Raw genomic sequence first — 7,237 nt, forward strand, 5'->3', positions numbered from 1 at the left:
CAGCTCCAGGTGGAAGTGAATCCACAACCTGATTGGCCTACAGGAGAATCCCAGAATTAGCCAATCACGTGCAGCCCATTGTGTAAATAATGTATATAAAGCAGATATTGTGGGGGAACTTTCATTCCTCGCTACTATGAGCTGAATATAGAGCATGAAATCCACTCTCGACTCCGAGTGTATTTCAAGGGAAGAGCTGTTTGGGATATTTCCTGCTTGTGAATTATTATTTGTGTGTGTGTTTGTGTGTGTGTTTGTGTGTGTGTGTGTGTGTGTATGTGTGTGTAAAACACATGCCTAAAGCTTTAAATCTGGGATGGGCATGGAAGTTCCGAGGTGGGCCACCAGGTGGCACTGCAGGCCATGCTCCAGCTGCTGCTGCTGCTGCTGCTACAGGTGCCAGTAAGTCTCGCATTTTCAACCTCTTCCTCCTCCATTGCACTGGCTAAATGATTCCTTGCTGGACTCCCATCGCTGAGGCCAAATGTACCTTTACCGAGCAAAATATCCGTTCGAATTATACACCCAGCACATGGAACCTGACAAAGGGGCAATACAAGTGGACTCTCTGTGCCCTTACCACAGTAAAAAGATTGATACTGGTGAGCTGGAAAAATAAAAATGCGTCTCCCTTCTATGATTGGATTGAAGACTTCTACAAACTCACCACATATGAACAACCTGCAGATAAACGCAGACTTGCCATGGACAAATTCAATGATACAGTGGTACCTCGGGTTAACATACACTTCAGGTTACAGACTCTGCTGGTAGCCTTTTTAGCCTTGGGTGAGAAGAGCTTTGCGCCCGGGACGGGGAAATGGGAGTCAACAGACACTCAAGGAATAGTTTCAGAGAAAAGCTTTATTCTGCCATCCGGGGTGGCAGAAGGAGCAAGTGTGATAGATTCACAAAAGAAGCATGAGTTCACAGCCATTTGCGCAGAGCATATATTCGCCTCCCAGTTCCCTCCCCTTTCTCCTCCTCCTCAAGAGTCCTGCCCCATTGTGATGAAATTCCAGTGCCTGTCTTCGGAGAACTTCCTGACATTAGTGACGAAGATGCCTCCAGTGCTGAAGGACACGAAGAAGAAGTGGTTCTTGAAGATGATGCTCCACATCCATTTTCCCAAAAGGAGTTGAATGATCTAGTTTGCGACCTCAGCTTGTCAAAGGACTCTGCCAAACTGTTCTCATCCAGATTGTTTTTTGTTTTTAAATATTTTTATTGAATTTTTAAGAGAAGAAGATAGCAAAACATATATCAGACACAAAACACATAGCTATCAACAATATATAAAGAAGAAAAGAAAAAACTCACAGTTTTCCATACATATTTTCCATAACCAACTGGACTTCCTCACATTTCCCTTTCCTGCGTTCTCCATAGAAAAGTTATGTTTAGTAAATTATTACCTTCTTTCCAATTTTATGTTCCAATTCTAATGTATTATGCCTCTAGTAAGTATTTCCATCAAATATTTAAGTGCTTAGTTTTGGCATAACTTTACTTCAAATCTCATCTTTGTATTTCAACTTATTCTCATCCATATCTCATTTAAACTTCTGATGCCATAGTCTTTCCTTTCATGCACCTTCTTAACATTCATGTAATTTATATAATTTTTGTAAATAGTCTTTAAACTTCTTCCAGTCCTCTTCCACCTCCTCTTTTCCCAGGTCTCGAATTCTGCCAGTCATCTCAGCCAGCTCCATGTAGTCTATCAGTTGCGTTTGCCATTCTTCCAGTGTGGGTAAATCTTGTAACTTCCAGTATTTTGCAATGAGTATTCTTGCTGCTGTTGTTGCATACATAAAAAAAAACTCTGTCTTTTTTTTAACACCTTCTGGTCGACAATACCCAAAAGGAAGGCCTCTGGCTTCTTAGGGAAGGTATACTTAAATACCTTTTTTAACTCATTGTAAATCACTTCCCAGAAGGCCTTCAGTTTCGGGCAGGTCCACCACAGGTGAAAAAACGTTCCTTCAGTCTCCTTACATTTCCAACATTTGTTATCATGCAGGTGATATATTTTTGCAAGCTTGACTGGGGTCATGTACCACCTGTATATCATTTTCATAATATTTTCTTTCAAAGCATTACATGCCGTAAACTTCACACCGGTGGTCCATAACCTTTCCCAGTCAGCAAACATGATGTTATATCCAATATCCTGTGCCCATTTTATCATAGCTGATTTAACTGTTTCATCTTGTGTGTTCCATTTCAACAGCAGATTATACATTCTTGAAATTACCTTGGTCTTAGGTTCTAACAATTCTGTTTCTAATTTCGATTTTTCCACCTGGAATCCTATCTTTTTATCCATATTGAAAACCTCCTTAACCTGGGCATAATGTAACCAATCTCGCACTTTACCCTCCAGTTTCTCCAAGCTCCGCAACCTCCAGGTTTCTCCGACCTTTTCAATTATTTCCCAATATTTCGGCCATTCAGCCTCCATATTGAGTCTTTTCCGAGCCTTAGCCTCCATAGGTGACAACCACCTTGGAGTCTTGTTTTCTAACAAATCCTTGTATTTTGACCAGACATTAAATATTGCTTTCCTGACAATATGGTTCTTGAAAGTTTTATGAATCTTTACCTTGTCGTACCACAAATAAGCATGCCAACCAAAAGCATTATTAACCCCCTCCAGATCCAGGACATTAGTGTTCTCAAGGAGTAACCAATCTTTCATCCAGCAGAAAGCTGCAGCTTCATAATACAACCTTAAATCCGGCAGGGCAACCCCCCCTCTTTCCTTTGCATCGGTCAAAATTTTAAATTTTATTCTGGGCTTTTTGCCCTGCCAGATAAACTTAGAAATATCTTTCTGCCACTTTCCAAAACATTCCACTCTGTCCACGATCTGTAGGGCCTGAAACAAGAACAACATTTTTGGCAACACATTCATCTTTATGGCAACATATTCATCTATTCGGCCCAACAAGGAAAGTTTCAATCTTGTCCAAATTTCTAAGTCTTTTTTAATTTCTGACCAACATTTTTCATAGTTATCTTTAAACAAATTCAAATTTTTCGCAGACAAGTTGACCCCTAGGTATTTCACTTTTTTAACCACATTTAAATCAGTCTCCTTCTGAAACCTCTCTGTTTCCATGGATGTCAAATTTTTTTCCAACACCTTAGTTTTCTGCTTGTTTAATTTAAATCCCGCCAACCGACCAAATTCACGAATCAATTCTAAAGCTCTTTTCGTACTAGATTCTGGCTCCTGTAATGTTAAAACCAAGTCATCTGCAAACGCCTTTAATTTGTACTGTTTGGTTCCGACCTGTATCCCTTCCACCAACCGGTCCCCTCTAATCATGTTCAAAAGAATCTCCAGAACCGAGATAAATAACAGAGGGGAGATAGGGCAACCTTGTCGTGTTCCTTTTTCAATCATAAACTCTTCTGTCACCACATTGTTAACTATCAGTTTAGCTTTTTGCTCTGAATAAATTGCCTCTATTCCATTTTCGAACCCCCGTCCCACTCCCATCCCTTCCAAAGTACCTTCGTTTTCTTTACATTTCCAGCAATGGTTATCACAGTTATGATAAATCTTTGCTAATTTAACAGGGGTCAGATACCATCTATACATCATTTTCATTATGTTTTCCTTTAGTACAGTACATGCAGTGAACTTCACCCCTTTCTTCCACAATCTTTCCCAATCCTCAAACATGATGTTATGTCCTACATGTCTTGCCCAATCTATCATCACTGATTTAACTTGTTCATCCTTCGTATGCCACTCTAACAATGAGAAATGTAGTGTTTTCAAAGCCCCCCCCCCCAACGTTGCAGGGGGCATTCTCTGGGTGTTTGGTGCTGCTTTGGAGTGAATCAGATGACATTGGACCTTTGGAGAAATCGTGACCCTGTGGGTTAGGGCACTGAAGCCTCATTTTTTTTGGGGGGGGGCCATAAAACGTGGGGTTTTCACTGCCATGGATCACAAAACGGCTGCTGTTTTGTGCAAAGCTGGTAGACTGAGAAACTAGTATTTTATTTTTATTTTTAAGAAGATAAACTAAAGGTGTGTGCTTACAGGTAAACAGATACCAGTGTGCATGCCCATTATGACCTCAGGCAAGAATCAAGAAAATACAGGTGGTCCCTCTTAACTGACATTCTTAACTGAACAGAACTGAAGGGAGGGGCTGGTTCTGGAGCAAAGCTGTTTAGATTGGGTTTGGGTGGATGCGAAGAGGATGCCTCAAACTTCTTGGGCTTTGCTTCTCAACTTATTCTGCCTTCTGGGACCCCCCAGCCCAAGACCAACCACCTCTTGGATAGGTGAGCATGCAGATATTTTGGAATGTGAGTGTGGGGCAGGATGACCGCGTATGAAAGCTCATTTGAGCACAAGTGCTGGCCCCCCTTTTCTCTCCCATGGAGGCCCTGAACTGGCCAGCTCCTGGTTCAGGGCCTCCAAGGGAGAGAAAAGGGAACCTCAGTTACTCTTTGCCTTCTGAGGACAATGTCTCACTCCCAGAGCCCCAAGACTTACGGCTGCTGCTCTAACAGCCTCAGGACATCCAAGGGATCATGAGCAAAGCACACAAGCCCTGCCCGCCAGATGTGAAGCACTCTACGGAGAGAATTTGGGTTTTTTAACTGGCTGAACAGAGTTTCAGCCCTTGGGGAATTTGATTTCTTAAACATACACCTTCCCCTTCCTTGTGTCCCTGGGGAGAAAAGCCAATCCTGCTTTCTTCCTTTGGTAATTTAATCAGAGGAAATAACTCTTTCGGTGGTCTAATAGATTTGCTGAATCATGAATTCTGTACATGCACAGAGGCTATACCTCTTGAAACCCCAAAGATGGGCAAGATGGGGCATTTCTCTCCACCTGGCTCCACCAGATATTGCTGATGGCCAATGAAAGGCCAAGTAGGGATTCCTAGTGGGGGATGTTGCTGTGGTATAGTGGAGGAGCAGGGCCAGGAGGCTAACTTGGACACCTGAGAACACAAAAAGCAGCAGCAAAACAACTACAAGTTTCCTTTTAAATGGGCCTTCCTGCTGAGTGTAAAGCATAGATCCTCATTTTTTAAAGGGAAAAGGGAGAGAAGGCTTCTCCCAAAGTGTTAGAAGGCCACAAATAATGTAACAATAGAACAAAACAAATGTGCCGTTTCATGTGATACAGAATCCTATGTGCAAATCTGTTAGATTGAGAAATTTGTACTAAATAAGAAAAAAAATTAAAGGTGTGTGCTTGCAGGTAAACAGATTGGAGATTTTCTGCAAGATCTTGTGAGATCTCATTGAAGTCTTGCAAGATGTCTAGGAGAGCAAAATATGTATTGAGATTTGGGAGAGATCTTGCATGCTTTTCAGGGACCAAAGCCATCACTGCTGCAGCGCCAAAGGCAGGTGGCTAAGGGGTGGTGAGTGTCCCACAGGGCGAAATGGGATGTACCCCCCCCTCAAGCTCAGGATTCCAGAACTAACAACTGTCAGTTGGGAGGGACGGAAGGCAAGGACCCACAGCCCAGGTGGGGCTCGCTAGCTTGGGGAGGAGGTGTGTGATTCCTCAGCTGGAGTAGATGCAGGACAGTTGAGGCTCACATGCCTCATCACCGCAAAAGCTATAACTGGAAAGCTGAATTATGATTTTCAAGTTTATACATTTCAGTAATTTTGCAGTCATTTTAGCATTTCAAAACTTGACTTCCTTCCCCCTCTTTCTGCAGTTCTTTAAATTGATTCTCCATATCTTATGCATATCCAAATTACCTCAATTTCTTCATTTATGCATCTGCTTTAAATAGATAATCTTATTAAACTGCAGGTTATTCCAATAATCCTGCCAATGTTCTTATCTGTTTACAGTTTGTAACTATTCATTCAACCATTTCCATTCTTTAATAAAAAGTTTGTTCTCTTGCTCCTAGAAATGGTCAACATGTGACAGAGGCCACATCCTGGGAACGGTTTGACTGGCCACCTAAACCAGGTGAGAGCAGCCAAGGAGTCTCAAATGCTCAGGAACTTAATCTGTGTGCCAAGACGGGCTCCAGCAGATTGAGCGGACAAGACCAAGCGTGGGCCCAGTGGTCAAGAAGGTGGTTTCTGCAATGCTGTGGAGGGAAGTGAGGGGCAGATGGGGCTCATCCACCTATAAAGATAGCCCATCGAAGAGAAGGAAAACTCTGATCCTAATTTGCCTTGTGGGATATCTTTGGGAGCTGAAAAGGCTAAGGAGTAAAGCCTACACAAATCTGGAGTGGAGTCCCTCAGGCGGTTGGATGGCGCCGTTTACAACCCCTTCTGACATCTCCTACAGCCCAACTGGTGCCTAACTCTGCTTTCCTTGGAGACACATCTGCAAGGCCAAGAGAGGGAAGCCCAGGACCTCCAGACACACTGCCCAGTCTTGCTCCCTGGAGAGGTCACTTTGGGACTGCTGACACCGTTGCTTGACTTTTGACCTCACCCCCGGAGGCGCACTCCATTGCTTCTCAAGACAGACAAATGACAACGTTAAAAAACTATTTGAAAGAATTTTATTTCATTCAAAAAAGACAATCTGGCATGTGATTAGGACAGTGGTTTTCAGACAACGGGTGACACGTTTATTGATCCAGTTTGGAAGTCTCTGTCTTGTCTTCGCACATGCGCAGTTCCATCTAGGAGCAACAACAAGGGAAGGAGCCAAACTGTCGACTCCTGCAGCGAGACTCAGGATTTCCACTCATGCTCACAAACGTAGGAAAAAGCACCGCCTAGGATAAAAGGATGATCACAGAATAGCATGTTTGTAAAGGAACTTGATTAGAATAATAATGATGATGATGATTTTTATTTTATTTTTCTATTTGGGTTTGTGGGGAAGGGGGGGACTGGGTCTTGGTGGGGAGGGAGATCTGTGCTGGAGTTGCTGGCCTCACTGCTGTCGCTGCCCGGAAGAGAGAAGAAGAGAAAATATTTTTAATCTTTCCATTTATTATTATGTTGACAACCCATCTTTCCTTCAAGGATCTCCAGGTGGCTTACGCTATTCTCCCTTTCTTTAATTATATTTACTTCCTCATTCCATTTCTCTTCTAATATCTCTTCCTCCTCCTCCTCGCAGACCAGGGGGTGGATTTTAGGGGCACGACAGCAGGAGGCCAGCAGCTCGCACAGCCTGCCACACTGGCCATTCTCTCTTTCAACAGCCTTGGAGAACAACTGAGTAGGCATCTAGAGCGTCAACTGAACAGGCATGTGGATCAGC

At 43.0% G+C, this 7,237-nt stretch overlaps 1 long non-coding RNA gene across 1 annotated transcript; it reads left to right on the forward strand.

The window, feature by feature from the left end:
* Nucleotides 1-3,834: 3,834 nt before the first annotated feature.
* Nucleotides 3,835-6,822, forward strand: LOC310686768. The gene is made up of 2 exons (XR_014516104.1): nucleotides 3,835-4,308; nucleotides 5,913-6,822. It is a non-coding gene; the product is annotated as an uncharacterized lncRNA (long non-coding RNA).
* The last annotated feature ends 415 nt before the right edge of the window (nucleotides 6,823-7,237 follow it).

This window comes from Podarcis liolepis, assembly GCF_965112155.1.
Source record: "Podarcis liolepis genome assembly, contig: SUPER_9_unloc_1, whole genome shotgun sequence".
Lineage (NCBI taxonomy): Eukaryota > Metazoa > Chordata > Lepidosauria > Squamata > Lacertidae > Podarcis > Podarcis liolepis.